We start from the raw sequence: 18,327 nt of genomic DNA on the forward strand, positions 1-18,327 counted from the left end.
TTTTTTTTTTTTTTTTTTTTTTGAGCCTAACATTATACCTTGAGGGTTGGGGTATAGCTCAGTGGTAGAACACTTGCCTCATATGTGCAAGACCCTGAGTTTGATTCCTAGCACCACTGAACAACAACAACCGTAAATAATAATAATATATCTGAGTAGAGACCTTCAATAGGAAGACATTTACTGTAAACATGGGACATGATGATACTGGCATTAAACAAGAAATTTTAAAAAAAATTTTGTCTCACAACAAAAAATGATAACTGGGCTGGGCCTATAGCTCAGTGGTAGGGCACTTACCTAGCATGTGTGAGGCACTGGGTTTGATCCTTAGCACCGCATACGAATAAATAAAATAAAAACATTCTGTCCATCTACCACAAAAATGGTTTTTAAAATAACTATGTGAGGCAATGAATACGTTGATTAACATGATTTAACCATTTCCCAGTGCATGTATATATCAAAGCATGTTGTATGCCATAAATACATATTTTATTAGTCAAAAAAGAAAATAAATAAATAAAAATAAAATCTTAAAATAAATAAATGGAGCACCCTGCCCATCTCTTCAGCACCCCCCCCCAACCCAAATTCCTTATCTTGGTTCTGCCACCAGACATTGAAACCAGTTTCTGCTCTTTTCTGGCAAAACAACTCGACCAGTTGAGGGGTTTGTGTTTTTTCCCCTCCAATGCTGGAGATTGAACCCAGGCCCTTGCACCTGCTGTTCAAGTGCCCTGCCACTGAGCTACACCCCCCAGATTGCCTTTCACGCCTGCCTCCTGGTTAGGTGTGGACATGCAGCTAAATTCCATTGGATGGAATGGGAGCAGAGTATCTGAGCATCATTTCTAGGTCCAACTCATAACCAAACCCCCCAGATCCTCCATGTTCTCTCCCATCTATCAGCAAAATGCCAGTGCCTAGAATGTCCCCCATAAGCTGCAAGTTGAAGATGACAGAATCACCAATTGGAAGGAACTGGGTCCTGTCCTTGAATTACCATTTAGAAGCAAGACACCCACCATCAGAAATAACCATTTTGGGTGTATATGGTGAAGAAAAAAAAGCTTCCTATCATGTTTCATGAGCCAGAAGACATTGTGGGGTTGATTGTTATAGCAGCTTGTATTGCCTTCATTAACACAGACAGCAATCTCAAAGTGCCTTCATCTAATCTTCTGTGCAAGGCATGAAAGCGTGAATCTCTTCCACAACATTCTACATTACTGCTCATCCTGTCTGATGTGCTTTGAATATTATGTGAATTTTCCTGTTAGGTGGTAGAACCTTTAAAAGGTTGGACCTATTAGAAGGAAATGAGGAATGTAGGATACTAAACAGAATAACAACGCTGGTCTCGTGGAATGGATTAGTTCTTCTGAGAGAGGGTTTTTATAAAGCAAGTTTGACTGTCTCAACTCTCTGTCTCTTGCTTCCTGTCTGGCCATGTGTTCTATCTCTCTCTCATTCACACTTCCACCATGATGCCATCTGCCATGTTGGGATGTAATGCGATTGCCAGAGGCAAGCAGAGACTGGTACCATCCTCTGGGACCTCCAGAACTGTGAGGGTATTTAAACCTCTTTCCTTTACCCAGCGTTGGGTACTTTGTTATAGTAACATAAAATGTACTAAAACACAATCCCTGCATATTAAATGATCACAGAACCTCTACTGGACTGTGATTCCTTTGGAGGAAGTGACTATGTTAGTCATCTTTGTATCTTTAGTACCTAACATGTCTGGCATATGGTAGGTACTCAATGAATGCTTTTGGATGAATAAAGGAATATTGGAACAACTCCAAAGGTACAAAATTATTTCACTGTTGTATTAGTCAGTTTAATACACTTTGATCAGCTTAAATGATTAGAAAATTAGTTATATGGAGCTAAACTCCACCACCCTTTAACTTGTAACAATTTATGATCTCTCTTTGTGGGCACACAAAATAAGTCTGAACCCTCTTTGAGACAGCACTTCAACTGTTTGAGGATACGCATTCCCATCTCTTCCATGACAGATCCTCTGGCCTTCAGGGTAAGTAGACTAATGCTCTTTAATTGTCCTAAGGTTACAGTTTCTAGAACTGTCATCACCATCTTTGCCCTCCTCTGAACACACTCAGGATTGCCATTGCTCTTCCTTCAATGGGTACTCAGGATGGACGTACTCTTGACGGGCACCTGACCAGCTGGTATTGGAACCCATTGCCTCTCTTGGGCACCATCCTTCAGTCAAAGCAGCTTAATCTCTTAAGGCGGCCATATCACCTGTTAAATCTCCCTGAGCTTGTGATCAAGCTTTCTATCTCTCCTCTCTCCTCTCTCCTCAAAACACCTGGGGGTGCACATCTTTTGACGTAGAATGACTCATAGCAGCAATGGGAATGTAAAGCTTCCCAGAAACATCAAGCTTGTCGAACAACATGAAATGGTACAGGTAATTTTTCTCAGCTGCACTAAGCTTATCCACAGGTATCTGAATATTGTGCAGTGAACTGGGATATACAGACCAAGGACTGTAGCAGCCAAAGAAAGAAAAAATCAGGCACAGCACCAGCAAACAAGAACAAAACAGTGGGCGCTGTGTGCTTTTCTCCAAGGTACTGCCTAGCACCTTCTTAAGCTAAGGGATAATGACCATGAAACAGAGACATGAATTTCATTCAACAGAAAAGCCTGGTTTGATGTGTTGTCAATTTCTTCATCTCATTTCGCACACTGTACAACCGCACATTCCCCAAATACCCTCAGCCATCGGGTAAATAAATACTGCTTCCTGGGGGAATCAAATCATTTCTGTATGTCTCTTGCCCGTGATCACTTTCTTATAAAGCAGACATCTTATGTGCTTTGCGCTGATTAATTTCTCCTGCTATTTCTGCCCCACAGCTCTCAATCCATGCCACAGAGGCTGGGTTCACCTCCCACCTTAGACCAAGATTCTGCATGTTATTATTTGACCTCCTTTGAAAAACTCTTTGCCAGCTTTATAACCCGATCCGGGCACACCCCCCATCGGGGCCTGCATTTCCTGTGGATGATGCGATGGTTTCCTAGGTGACAGTGGGAAGGAATATAGACCTGTTAGCTTGTGGCTTCTGACTCACCCACTGCAATGGACGTCACAGAATCCTGGCTGAACAAGTGGATGCTGATAATAAGCTTGTGCTTAAGGTAGCAGCGGGGCACTAATGGTTAAAACAACCCCATTGTACCAGCAAGCCAACAGACCCACAGAAATGCCAGATCTGGAAAAACAAACAACAGATCTGAAACCTCTCTGAACTCTCAGTCGTACATGAATTCACAGTGGAGTCCTATTTACAACACCAGTGTTCTGCTCCGTTCCCTGTAGAATTTCCTTTTCTTTTCTGGAATGTAGAAGTGTCAGGGTTCTCTAATGAAAGGACATATGGTATCTGGAGAGGGAGGGGTGGAAACAAGTCAAAAACTCATCAAAAGGCTCTTTATGAAGGTGACAGCAGCTTTTGAATTTTCACATTTGTTCCCCGAGATAAGTAAGCTCACACAGTGGACTAACCGATCATCGGAGTCTAGAATGAAAAATATATTCTAATGAGCAATAAATCTTCAGAAAGTTGATTTCATGAAGCCTGAGGAGCAGACAGACAGACACACAGAAACTGACTTCGTAACTACCTCTCTGTGAAATGATCCTAGGCATGCACGAGTCAAAGAAAGCTGTCTAGAATAAAAATCCAGAGTTCCTTTGTCCTTTGCATCAGCACCAGTGCAGACTGAATGAATTCTTAAGATTCTTGAATTCCTTAAATGACCAGCAAACCTAAAGGTTCCCAACTGGAGATAATGCATCTTGTTTTCCTCTGGGCCTTGAGGGATGCTTTAAATAGCATCAGCAAGCATCCAAATGAATTAGACAGCAAATGTAGGTTAGCTTTATTTAGACAGATAAAGACACGCAGAGAAAGTTGTCTGGTTCAAGGGCAGTGCAGCCTGACACGACAGCATTTCTCAGAGGAGGGGAAACAGCTTCAGGTGAGAAAGGTATTTTGGGCAAAGAGCAAAGTTCCTTGGCTCTCCAGGGGCAGAGAGGCTAAGATCCTTCAGTGCAGAAGAGCAGAATTTAAGAATGGCCTGCCACTCATTGACAGAAAGAGCTACAGATCCACGACGTTAAACAGAACGTAACATCTCGTAGTTCACACCTTGTCTTTCCTCCTGCCCATTCCTTGAGAACACCATCAGAAGAGAACACAAGCTGGGCCAGGGAGTTTGCGTAATTCCTCTGGAGCAATGTTTTAGATTTTTGGCAAATTCCAAGTCAGGAAATATCGTCTTCCCTCCATACCCATAGGAGATTGGTTTCGGGACCCCCTTGGGATAACAAAATCTAAGAATGCTCCAGTTCCTTATATAAAATGACATAGTATTTGCATATATCCTATGCAAATCTTCCTGTATGCTTCAAGTTGACCTTAGATTACTTAAAATATCTCAGCAATGTAAATGCTGTATAAATAGGTGCTAGACTATATTGTTTGGGAAATAATGACAAGAAAAAAAGTGTATATGTTCAGGACAGATGCAATTTTTTTTTTTAAATCAAAGACTTCGAATGGTTGAAATGGAATGGTTGGTTGAATCCAAGGATGCTGGACTGTGGACCCAGAAAGCCAACTGTATGTCCAGGTGGAGGGCCCCTAGAGATGTGGAAGTTCAGAAAGCAGAGAAACGGGCGAATGTGGGAACTTTGACTCCTTAAACAAAAATATTGTTTGAAAAAATGTTGCAGCCCATGGGTTTGGTCTATTTCTCTCCCTCTTCCCTGCCCACTCCTTTGAATTATTTTCTAAAAATAAATGTTTATTTCTATATATTTTCTGAAAATAAATGCTATATGGAAGGTAGTGGATCTATAAAAAATAAAACTTACTGCTTCTGTTTGTTTTTATTATGATGTTTATGATTTCTTCTCCAATTTTTTACTGGTTTCCTCTCAGTTGCAAAAGCCAAATGACATTTGTTATAAAATACAGCAGCTTGTAGCCCCAGTAGTAATTAGTTTTAAGAAGAAAAAGGTCATTTCAAATTAGTGGATTTTTATTATTTGAATAGATTAGAACCCTAAACATTTAATAATTTTATCAATAAACCTATTTTTTCCCAATTTGTGGATGTGTGTGTCTGTGCACATGTGTGTGATGTGTGATGCTGGGGATTGAGCCCAGGGCCTTGGACATGTTAGGCAAGTGTTCAACCACTGAGTTACATCCTCAGTCCCCTAATGATTTTTTGTTCCTAAGGTAACACTGAAAATATATATATATATATTTATAAATTAATATATATATAAATATATATATATATTTTAAATTTATATATAACCATATATATAAAGTTTGTATACATAAATAAACTTTAAAAATTAAAAACTTAGTTTTGAATATATTTTAATTTTTTACCCAACTAATTTTATTGATATTTTCTTTTTTAAAGAGTCTCACAACTTCTGAAAATCAAAGGGAAAATATGCTATAACCCTATCATGAAGCCAAATCTGAACCTCATTTTGAATTAGGCATTCAAGCTGCTTTCATTATACTTATTCCTTCACACATTCCATCCATTTCTTCCTTCCACATTATTTAAAAAAATTTTTTTTAGTTGAACATGGACACAAAACCTTTATTTTACTTATTTTTTGTTTTATGTGGTGCTGAGGATCAAACCCAGTGCCTCATGTGTGCAAGGCAAGCACTCTACCACTGAGCTACAACTCCAGCCCCCCTCCACATTATATACGGAGCACCCATTGTATATACACAGAGCAAAAGGCATACTTGGTTGTTCCATTTCCCCATTTCTGGCTGCTTGTCTTTGTCTGATTGATCCCTCACCCTAAGCTTCTTTCTTCATTTGCTAGTCAACTAGTATATGTGGTAAAACTTTATTCAGTTGAGAATTACTTTAGCCAGAGCACATGAAATTTGCCCAGTCCACTGCCAAAAATTCAATATACATTTAACTATTGGCAAAATTGGCAACTCAGTTAATCATTTGATGCCATTACAATTCTAGAAAAGTGATAGAAAGCCAATAACCCTGACTATAATTATAAAGAAATAGATTCAAAAGGCTTAGCTGAGCCCCAGATGCAAAGTTCATCCCAGAATTACATCACCTTTTTATAAAACCCTCACATCTTGGGGCTGGGGCTGGGGCTCAGCGGTAAGAGTATTCACCTAGTATGTGCGAGGCCCTGGGTTCGATCCTCAGCACCACATAAAAATAAATAAATAAAACAAAGATATTGTGTCCAACTACAACTAAAAAAATTTAAAAAAAAAATAGAACCCCTACATCTAAAACCAGTCCTATATTTTTTTAAAATGTGTGTAGTTATGAGAACCTAATCAAAAGGAAAAGTATCCTTCTAATTTTTTCAGTAAAGGGACTAGCATTTCTACTTTAACTGAAATGAAAAAAAGTAAATAACATCCCTGGGATCTCTATTTCTTGCTTTGATATCTTCAGTCACTTCGTTATTATTCGAACACCTTTATTAGAATTTCTCAGTTTGTGCTAATAGTAAGGAGACCTTTGAAATGTTCTTCAATAAGTCAGTTTCATAACTGGTTTTTAATATTTTTAAGTGCTGGAGGAAAAAGAAACTTTAAATGCAGGTAGAGAGCAAAGTTATAATCAATCACTGAACCAAATAAATAAAATATGATGTATGTAATTTTTTTAAAAAATAGAGCAATTTTTGTTTGTGGGTGGCTCTCTCTGGTTGTTCTTCACTTTTGCTGCACAAAATATTATTTCGGTAATCTTATTACACTGTAAAGAGGAAAACAGTGTAACAGTATTTGCCTAGGTAAAATAGGAATAGCACATTTTATTTTTATTTTGTGACATTTGTGGCTCTTCAGCATGACATTGGCATTCTTCCTCTTCTGATGCAACTTCCTCCTCTGTTTTTGTTTTGGTCGGGGCTGTTTCAACCTCCCCCTTTCCTGCCCGTGAGGTCCTGAGCTGCCACTTTGTTTTCAGAATCTCCACTTCTGTTTTCGGTGGCAACACCTACACGTAAACATCTAGCCGCCCATCCACAAGGACACACACCCACGCGCTCTCAACTCACACAAACACCACGCACAAGTCACACACGCACACAGCCTGGCTCGTCCAGCCTCCCCCAGGGAGCTCAAACCACTCCAGCTGTTCTCTAGCCCTGGCAACAAAAGCAGCAGCGGGCTCCCAGTATCACTTCTCTGACACTAAAAATGCTGCTTCTAAGGAAGCTCTCATGGCCCTTGGAGCAAGGAGAAGCTGGCTGCACAGCTGAAGTCAAAGATGGCAGAGCCCAGTGCTGGAGGCTGCACGTAGGGATCAGAGGGGAAGGATCAAGGATTGGGCTCCTCTGAGTGAAAGGCTTCGTCCTGACTGGGCACATTCGTGTACTGATATTTCAAGATTCAGTCCAGGTCATCCTCTCTCTCAAGATTTTCCTGCAGTGCTATCTCCTCCTCTGCACCCCTATAATCCTGGTTTAATTAGATGAGTTGCCCCATGTCAACCTGCAGCAAGCACATTGGATTGAAAACTTCAAAATGCTGGGGCCTTGGCTGATTCATCTTTCATTTTAGCACCTGGCACCTGGTGGGCATCCACACTCTCCTTCCATGGGGGAGATGGCTACCGACTTTTGATGGAGGGGGAAAGAAAAGGGGTCCTCCCTGGCACATCTTCCTCTCTTTCCAGTTAAGATTGGCAGTGAAGAGGTGACATTACGCCATGGATGACATGTGACATTAACTCAGTAAAGAACACCAGCTGCCTCACCTTCACCCCTACCACTGAGAGAACAACTTCTTCTTCTTCTTCTTCTTCTTCTTCTTCTTCTTCTTCTTCTTCTTCTTCTTCTTCTTCTTCTTCTTCTTCTTCTTCTNNNNGCTCTACCACTGAGCCACAACCCCAGCCCATCTTCTTCTTTTTTTTAAATATATATATTTTTTAGTTGTAGATGGACACAATGCCTTTTTTAATTTGGTTATTTTTATGCGATACCAGGGATTGAACCCAGTGCCTCATGCATGCTAGGCAAGCACTCTACCACTGAACCACAACCCCAGCCTCATTGAGAGAACTTCTAATGAACAATAAATAAGTCCAATGACACCCCCCAAAAAATAGCCTTTCACAAACTTGCAAGTGTGAATGAGAAGAAATGCTTCCATCAAGGAGGGCTGTGTGACTAATGGGAAAACGTGGCACCTGTCTTTTAAATTGGTTGATAAGATTCAAATTGTTTTGAAATCAGGAGAGAATAAGGACGAGATGGAACTGTGTTAGGTTCTTTACTTGAAAGATGTCGTTTTAATTTGCACAAAAACCCATAGAAATCAGCTTATTGTGTTCATTTTACCTGCAAAGAAAGTGAAGGTGGGAAAGGGTGGTGACCGGGAAGCAGTCCTAGTACTAACCTCAGCAGAACTTCGGTTTGAACCCAAATCTAATGACTCCCCAATCCTTTCTTCACTCCTTTTGGTTCCTCTGTTTTAAAAATATTGACATCTTTTCAGAGAGGCTGAAAAACAAAGATTAAATATTTATTGAGCACTGACCAGTGGGTCACACATGACTATGGGGATAGAAAAACAAAATCATCCTACAACCAAAGAGCTAAGTATCAAGAGCAAGGCTGATGGAACAGGCTGAAAATCAGACAACGAAATAGGGTTACAGGAAAGGGGGTGGGCGTGGCTGTTGGAGAACTAAAGGGAGGATGCTTGGCCTTGGTTGTTGAGGGAGGGTAGGGGACCCCACAGAACACAGGAAGATGTTTCTGAGCAGATGCTAAGCAGGGCAGGGGTGGGGCAGAGGGTTAGGACACTGCAGAGTTGAGGGAATGGGTCACAGGAGTAGGGAGGAAGAGGTCACCTGAGTTCATCAGGACTGGCATGGAGCAAGGTGAAGACAGAACCAGGCCTAAGACCCTGAACTGAAGACAGGGACACACTGAAGGTTTTTGAGTAGGGGAAGGTAATCATTCAATCAAATTCGTGACTAAAACATTCCAAGTTATTGCTGAATCCATCTGACACCAGATCATAAGTACACAAAGTACACAAAGCAGAAAAAGATAGAAAATCAATATTCTTTTTTTTTTTGTTTAGTTGTTGACGGATCTTTGTTTTATTCATTTATTTATATGCGGTGCTGAGAATCAAACCCAGTGCGTCACACATGCAAGGCAAGTGCTCTACCACTGAGCCACAACCCCAGCCCCAGAAAATCAATATTCTTAATCAAGACTCAAACAAATAAAAACTCCCAACAATTAAAATAAAATTAAAAAGACAAAGAAGGCCTGCTTACTTCTGAGGAATCACAGCAAAGAAGGGGATCTGTGCCTGAACACAGGAGCTCAACCCTGGCCTACCTCTCCCTGCTGTGATGGCTCCACATGGCCCCATTCTAATGACTCCTGAGACCATCTCAACCACCAAAACCCCAGGGCAGCAAATCCAACCCCATCCTCCCCCAGAGAAAAAAATTCCAGCAGGGAAATGACAATCCCTGTCACTTCCTTCCTATCTAGAAGCCGGCCCATGAGGACTGCTACCCTGTTTCACCTGATCACACCAGATACCCTGGCTAGAATGGGAACCGGATCCTGCTGGCTTGATTGAGTTAAAAGGAACAGTGCCAGGCCATCTAAAAAGTCTCTCAATAGCTTGATGGCTTCAGAGAGGCCTTCGTGGCTCTGAAAGGCCAGCGGCCTGTCTCAGCTCCCGGGGTTAGGGTGGAGCAGGATGAATCCCCTAGCACAGAATCCAGAAGCACTGGAGGCCAGCAGTTCTGAAAGACTGCAGAGAGGGCTTGTTTACATTTTTCTCTTGGGCTGAAACCCATCTATTTAAACTTTAACCAGAGGCAATTATAAAACCGTGGTGAGCCAGAGAGAGAGATGGCAGCCTGCGCAAGCCGGCAAGTCAGATGCCAGGAGTCTGGCACTGAGCGGATGGAAAGAGAGGAGAATATTTTTGAGAAAGGGATCAAGGAAAAACAACAAAGGAGGCTTGGGAAGCAAAAGGTGTCGCCCAGGCAGCTGGCGTTCAGAAGTAGAGTAGGGAGGACAGAGGTGAGGGCAGGAGGTGGGAAGGGGGACGGGCCAGGGAAGACGGCAGCCTCTGACGGCTGTCACCATCCCACCGGTTCAAAAGTCCCTCCCGCAACATCTGACAGTCACAGTTCCACTGTTTGTTCCCTTTTTTCCCTCCTCTTGGGTCAAAAGTGCACTAACCCAGAGAATCAGCAGCAAAAAGAAGCCAGCCCGGGGCAGGCACGTCCGGCCTGCCAGGACACAGGCCCTCTTCCCCGAAGGCCAAATCTCCTCCTCTTCAGTTCAGGTTTTCCTGGCAGAGACCCACCTTGGAGCCTTGACGATCAGCCCAGTGACGTCAGAGGAAATACCCCACTGGACAAAGGCCTCTACTCCAGTTGCCTAAACTGAACCCCATGCCTACCGGGATCTGGGTCCTAGATTTAATGAGTCCTACAAACTGGTGGTGGGGGCAGGGGACAGGGGGAGCACTGTGGCTCTAAAGTAAAGGTTTTAATTCTGGACTTGAGGACACCTGTGGGCCTGGCCCTGACACCAGGGCCAATTTCAGATGCATATCCACACATAGGAAGGTCTACTGGACAACAGCTGCTATAGACAGAATGCGTTCCCCCCAGATTTGTATGTTGAAAACTTAATTACTAAAGTGATAACATTAGGAGTAGGATCTGGGGAAGAGATTAGGTCATGAGGCCAGAGTCCTCATGAATAGGATTAGTATCTTTATGAAAGAAGCCCCAGAAGCTGGGTGTGGTGACTCATGCCTGTAATCCTAGTGACTCAAGAGGCTGAGACAGGAAGAGCACAAGTTTGAGGCCAACTTCAGCAACTTAGTGAGACCCTGTCTCAAAATAAAAAATTAAATGTTCTGGGAATGTGGTTCAGTGATAAAAGCACTGCTAGGTTCAATCCCCAGTACCAAAAAAAAAAAAAATCTACCACCAACAGCAAAAACCGAGAATGCTGCTTTTGTCCTTTGACCATGTGAGGACACAGTGAGAAGATGGCTCTCTATGAACCAGAAAGAGGCCCTCATCAGACACCAGATCTGCCAGTGCCTTGATCTTGGACTTCCAGCCTTTAAAAATCGTGATCATAAACTACCTGGTCTCTGATATTATGTACTAAGACAGCAGACCCCGAAATCCCTCTCACGGCAGGGAACCTGACATTCCACTCCTACTCTTAAACTTTTCAGTTTTGATGTCCCCAGGAAGATAAAAATGCAATGTGCAGAGAATTCAGATGTTTTAGCAGGAATTCACTTCCCACTACTTCCAGGCAGCTTAGCTTTGGGGCCCTGTGGGAAGAGGATCTAGGAAAAGCATTCTGGGGGCGGAGAAGGCCTTGGGAACTACCAGCAGGAAGCTGGCAGGAGGCATGGAAGAGCTGGAGACATATCTCTGTGTATACCAGTGAGGCCCAAACACAAGTCAGAGGTTCACAGCAGAAAGACAAGTCACCCTGCCTTTCTGTAAATCCTTCTCGGCTCGCCCAGTTCTCACCAGGGAAACCAGCACACAGGAGGGACCTAAGGAAGGTCAGAGGACTAGGGAAGCACCCTGGGATGTTCAGGTCCCCGCCTGGAATCCCAGGGCAAGGAGGCCAAGGTCACAGGCTTCTCTCCAGACCAGTTTGCTACACTCACCGGAAGGTCTGTCCTCCAGCTCTGAGCCACTCCAGCCAACCATCTAAAAAATTCATGACCCTGTTCCCAAGGGCCTGGAAGACTCCTTGCAAACTCACCCTGATTGGTGACAGATCCCAAGATCGTATCCTTGTTTGTGTGGAGGCAGGGCACTTCATACAAGGATGAAGAGTTTGTGATGTGCTGCAATTTTATGTCTTAAAGTCTGTATGGGTAGAAATTGCTTCCTTATGCCCTGATTCTGGAAGAGAAAGAAAGTCAGATACTGAGGTCTCCTACAGAACAGATGCCTGTGAACCTGTGACAGCCAGCGGACATCCCAGGAGCCACGTGGACATTTCAGAGGGATGTGCACATTGCCCAACACCCAGCAGAAAGTGTTATACCTGGGGAGAGAGATTTTGTAAAATCAGGCGTGGAATCTCCAAGGGAATGCTGGGGAACTGTACATAAACCAGTAGCAAAGAGTAGTAGGTTAAAAGAGTGGATGCAGGAGCCAGGCTGTGAGAGATTAGCTCTGTGATCATGAGAAAATCATTTAACCTTTCTGGGCCTGAGTTTCTTCATCCATAAAAATTCAGACAATAGTAGATCCCAAGTCATAGAGTGGTTGTAAGGATTAAATAAGTTAATATTTAAAGGATCGAGTTAATATTTAAAACAGTGTCTGTCACATAATGAGAGATACGTAAGTGGAATGTTTAAAAAGTCATATAATCAAATCTCCACGCCTGGACACTGGTTGTTTCTTAATTGACAAAGTCTTTGGTGGGCTCTGTGCATACCCTCCCATCATTCCAGCATGAGAAGGCAGAAGAAAGGCATCCGGACAACTTTCTCCTGCAGCAAAAGGTAAGGCACCTTGGCTTCATTCTGACTTCTAACAATGTGCACACCCAGACCAAGGCCCAGCCAGAAGGAGAAGCTGTGTCCAGTGTGTGGACCAGAAAATGGGAATCCCTCCATCCAAGTCCCTCAGACCCTCGCCATCTCCCTGCCTGTATATCGCCAAACGCTGCACACAGCTGTCCCCCATGGATACCCTGCACCAAGCCAGGGTTCCAGAACCTAAGGAATAGCGCTCCGAGAACCTCCCATGGGGCTCCTGGGATGTCTGCTGGCCGTGGTGACTCAAAAGTGTGCATCCCACAGAAGACGTCAGAGAAGGGGAGGAGGAGCAGAGAAGCCGGCAGGTGGCAGGAAGAAGGAAGGATCATGGCGAGAGGAAACCAAACATACCAGGAAAAAAAGTAGAAAAGCCTAAGTAAGTACAAGAAAACTTTTTTTGTCTCTCTATTTTTGGCCAAGTGAAAAAATAAAAAATAAAAACCAAGAGACTCAGACAGAGCCCGTGAAGGGAAGGAACCAACTGACAAACTGCAGAACTGTGAAATGCATGCTAATTACCTCACCCTTCCTCCTGCGCTGGGCTGCAACCAGAGCCCACAAGCCATTTGTACGTTGGCCTCATAATGATTTCATTTTACAGATTTCCTTCCACTTTTTTTTTTTCTTTTTCCTTTTTCTTACAAAGGTCATCACAATTCTATTCTGTTTTGGGAAGTAGGAACAAGATCTATCTTTAGGAAATTTAAATGCCAAAGAGCTCAGATAAGCATAATTGAGAAGCAAAGCCTAGTTGGTGTGATCGAGACAAATATTAAATCACAAATATTTGAAATTCTTCCCCTTTGTGCCCTGAGGAGAGAAGTGCCTTTGTTTGCTGAACTGGCTCCTAGAACTACAGAACTACGTGGCCTTTGTCCTGCTGTGGAGGACACTGGGCAGGGAGAGACACCAAAGGAAGGCAAAATATTAGTCAAGTGCCTACCATGTATCAGGCCTTCTGCTAGAAGCTAGGAGTGAACCCTCAGGAACCTAATGATCATTTTCTTTCTTTCTTTCTTCTTTTTTTTTTTTTTACTTAATAAAGTTGTGGTAAAACACACAAAATGTACCTTGTTAACCATTTCTAAGCGTACAGTTCAAAAGTGTTAAGAATAATTCCCATGGTTGTGACATCTCCAGAAATCTCACATCTTGTAAAATTGAAACTGAACATGCATCCAACACAGTAAACCGCTCCCATTTCCCTTTCCACCCCCAGATCTCTACTTTCTGTTTCTATGGATTTAATTACTTGAGCTCCCTCATAGAAGTGGAGGCAGCCAGTTGTTTGTCTTTCTGTAACTGGCTTATTTCACTCAGCATCATATCCTCAAGGTTCGTCCACGTTGTAGCCTGTATCAAGAATTTCTCTTTCTTTTAAAGCTGAGCAGTATTACATCCTATGTGTAACAGACTTGGTCTGTCCATTCCTGACCGTGGATACTTGAGTTGCTTCCACCTCTTGGCTATTGTAAATGAGGCTGCTATGAGAACTGTCTTAGTCAGCTTTTTTTTGCTGCTGTGACTAAAAGACCCCACCAGAACAATCGTAGAGGAGGGAAAGTTTATTTGGGGGCTCATGGTTTCAGAGGCCTCAGTTCATAGACAGCTGGCTCCATTCCTCAGGTCTCAGGGTGAGGCTGAACATCATGGCGGAAGGGTGTGGCAGAGGGAAGCAGCTCACGTGATGATCAGAAAACAGAGAGAGACTCCACTCACCGGATACAAAATATATATCCCATAGCCATGTTCCCAATGAACCACTTCCTCCAGCCACCTGCCTCCAGTTACCACTCAGTTAATCCCATCAGGGATCAATTCACTGATTGGGTTAAAATCATTTCTCCTCTAAACCTTTTGGTATTGTCCCACACATGATCTTTTGAGGGACACCTTGCATCCAAACTACAATAAACACAACACTCTTTAAAGAAGCTTATTCCATCATATTTGTTTACCCATCCTTTGTCCCAACTGAAGTTTTAGCTGCACAGGGACCTGTTATTTATCCTGGTATGCCCACTTCCCGTACAGTGTGGGCACATAGTAGGAACTCAAAAATATTTGTTCAACAAAATATTTTTACACTTCTTAGTCTCCAGTATTGCAGCTGGCTGCTTTACATATTTTAATAAATAAGTTTTGCAATTTTAATGAATGTTATTTTGATTATATTTACATAGTAAGCTAGTTTATATAAGGAGATAAGTATTAAAAAAAATCCAAATCTCAATCAAAATCCACTCTAGATGAAATGCCATTGACAATTCCTTCCCACTCACCTTGCTTAAAACCAACTGTTATTCCTGTCTTTCTTCCCCTTTCTTTCCCTCAAGTCATGGCACTGTTAGATCCTAAGGGCATTCATTAGGGGTCCCTCAGACAGTGGAAAGCCAGGATTGGCTTTGGAGTTTGGTTTACTCAGCTCAAAATCTTTCCCTGGGGTTATTTTGGATGAGGCACAGGATCAACAACACCCAGCTCCATCTCTGGAGGAACTCACAGAATTATGGCTCTCTCTGCTTATTCCTGATTACGACTAAGTAAGAGACATTGGTTTTCTCAGGTACAGAAAATAGTGTTTATTTCCATTCCCGGTTAGCCAGATGATAAACAGAAATACAACTATAGTGTTTACAAAGCATAAGGAAGTTGTGAAAATTCTGTATTTTATTTGATGATTAAAAATGTATTGAAAGGACTGGAGTTGTGGTTCAGTGGTAGAGCGCTCACCTAGCTCGTGCGAGGCCCTGGGTTCAATCCTCAGCACCACATAAAAATAAATAAGTAAATAAATAAAAGGTATGTGTCCAACTACAATTAAAAAATAAATATATATTTTTTAAATGTATTGAAAATAGTATTGTATTTGATGATAACTACTGTGTTAAGTATCAGCAGTTGGCAGGAGCTAGTTCTGTGCCCCTTTAAAAAAATACATGTTGGAATCATGATTTCTAGTCAAGGTAGGATTTTTGTACCTAAGCCTTTGATGTTCATGCTCATCTCTACACACAAAGCAATGGTTATCGTATTGGTCTGTTTTACATTACCCTAACAAGATCCCAGAGGCTGGGTAACCTCATTAAGAAAAGAGGTTTATGTAGTTCACAGTTCTAGAGGTTCAAGAGCCTGCACGTGGTGATAATCTTTTTGCTAGCAGAGTCCTAAAGTGGCACAGGACATTATGTGGCAAGAGACAAAGAGTACGCGCATGCATGCATGTGTGTGTGTGTGTGTGTGTGTGTGGTGTGTACATGTCCTCTGGTCTCTGTCCCTCTTCTTATAAAGTCACCAATATTCAAATGAGGGATCCACCCTGATGACCTTATCCAATCCTGACCACCTCCCAAATCCCCACCTCTAAACACTACAGTCAGATTTTTCACCCTCCAGATACCTCAAAACGGGGATTAAATTTCAACAGGGAATGCTGGTCACGTTCAAAGCAACAGTGATTAAAATATGACAGGAAAAATTAAAAGGCACAGTTGGCCCAATGTATAAACTTTTCCATGGATTAGAAACTCAAAGCCGTGAATGGAGCAGGAGATGGGGTTACTGGGTCCCAAATCTGAAAGGTGGCCCAGGATGCCAGCATGGGCTTCTGAGGGGCCAGGGAGATTAGAAGTGACTGCCCAGGGTGAGAAGGGTAGGTGGTAAGCCAGGTCCAGTGCCCGAAACCACAGGCCACACTGAGCCCCCACCCCATACACACAGACCACCCGTAAGGAGGCTGGAATAGCTGCCTGCTGCCTGGTGATGGGCCTCCCACCAGGGAATAATGAGGCCAGGAGAAAGTGCACGTGACAGGCAACTGGACCAAGCAACCACAGGCCTCCCTGATGGCCTCTATTCCTTTACTGCAAGATTGAGCAGGAAAAGAAACTCTTCTTATTGTATAATATAATTGTCTATGAAGAAACTCAAACAGGCTCCACAGGAGTGGAAAAGAAGAATTGTCTCTTTAGAATTAAAAGACAATTTGGCAAGGTTGATGGGTATAAGATCAATTACAAAATTCAGTCTCTCTCTCTCTCTCTCTCTCACACACACACACACACACACGTTGTTATTGTCGTGTTTGGGATTGAAACTAGAGATGCTCTACCACTGATCTATATCCACAGTAACTCCCCCCACCACCTTTTTTTTAAATTTTGAGGCAGGGTCTCACTAAGTTGCCTTCAAATTTGCAATTCTCCTGCCTTAGTCTCCCCGATAGCTGGGATTACAGGTATGCACCACTATGCCAAAATGTATAATACTTAATAGCAAACAAAAGCTACAAGGCTTAATAGAAATAGCATTGTGGCTAGGTATAAATATTTAAAATCATATAGATTTTTATGTATAAATAAAATGTAGATTTTATATATAAAATATTTTTATAGAAAGCACTAAAGAAGATTTGAATAAGTGGAGACACATACCATATCCGTGAATTGGAACATTCATTATTGTGAGATGTCAGTTCTCCCAAAGTTAACATTTACTTTTAAGGCAAACTCGGTTTTTAAATTCCTGCCCTGATTGGGAGCATGGAACCATGATTACAAAATTCAAGTGGGAAGTAAGGGGTCAAAAATCTTATTGTAGTTGAGGATGCATTTGCTGGACATAACAGAATGTACAACATAAAGTGGTTACGCAATAAGAGGTTTGTTAGTTCAGATCACAGGAGATTCCAGTTTGGGTTAATTCAGCCACACAATGCCATTGTCGGGACCTGTGATCTTTTCATCTTTTTGTTAAGCCATTCTCAGTGTGTGGGTGTGTGGCTTGTGCCCCCAGGGTGGCAAGATGGCTGCCATAGTATCAGGCATCACATCTTCCTCCAACTTTTATTCAAAGAAAGGAATGGTAACTCTTTTTTTCTTTTGTACCTTTTTAAGAGGAAAAATGTTCCCATGCCTTTCCATCCTCAGTGTAGCACAATTCCGTATACTTAGTTCTCACTGGCAGGAGATGTAGCACATCCCAGGCCCAAAGCAATTCTGATAGAAGAGAATTGCCCTCATGATGGGCTTCAAGTACACACTAAGGGATAGAATCCAGGGATATCTGAAGACAATGAGGTTCAGTTAGGAAGAAGAAAGAGGTAATAACTATTGTTCAGATAACAACCATAATAGTCAAGTCAATTTTGAAAAAGAAAAATAAGTTAGCCTGTTTTTTTCCACTAAATATCAAAACTTCAAACTGGAGATGGCATAACAAACCAGGAGTGAAAGGTTAACTATTCAATAAATATGCATTGGAATAATTACACATGCATTTACTATTGCACACCACAGCAAGCTTAAGTTGGTTTAAAGGCCTAAAGGTGAACAGTAAAATATTATTTCTAGGAAAAATATAAAATATTATCTTTATTGAGGCTATTGTAAATGGGGTATTAAAGGTGTCAAAAGCATGCATTGGAAAAAAGATAGCCTCTTAAACAAATGGTGCTGGGAAAACTGGAAATCCATATGCAACAAAATGAAACTAAAACCCTATCTCTCACCATGCACAAAACTCAACTCAAACTGGATCAAGGACCTAGGAATTAAACCAGAGACCCTGCGTCTAATAGAAGAAAAAGTAGGCCCTAATCGCCATCATATTAGATTAGGCCCCTACTTCCTTAACAAGACTCCTATAGAACAAGAATTAAAATCAAGAA

At 42.1% G+C, this 18,327-nt stretch overlaps 1 protein-coding gene and 1 long non-coding RNA gene across 6 annotated transcripts in view; one reads left to right on the forward strand and one right to left on the reverse strand.

Annotated features, from left to right (window-relative positions):
* Window positions 1-18,327, reverse strand: part of Mkln1 (muskelin 1) — a 329,639-nt gene that overhangs the window by 226,736 nt on the left and 84,576 nt on the right. The window lies entirely within an intron of this gene.
* The window catches only part of LOC107149048, a 69,547-nt gene continuing 63,378 nt past the window's right edge, over window positions 12,159-18,327 (forward strand). For all 4 annotated transcript variants that reach the window (XR_001504335.2, XR_007341881.1, XR_007341882.1 and 1 more), the window contains exons 1-2: window positions 12,159-12,623; window positions 12,924-13,035. This is a non-coding gene — a long non-coding RNA (uncharacterized LOC107149048). The remainder of the gene's footprint in view (window positions 12,624-12,923; window positions 13,036-18,327) is intronic.

Source organism: Marmota marmota, unplaced genomic scaffold (genome assembly GCF_001458135.2).
Source record: "Marmota marmota marmota unplaced genomic scaffold, marMar, whole genome shotgun sequence".
Taxonomy (NCBI): domain Eukaryota; kingdom Metazoa; phylum Chordata; class Mammalia; order Rodentia; family Sciuridae; genus Marmota; species Marmota marmota.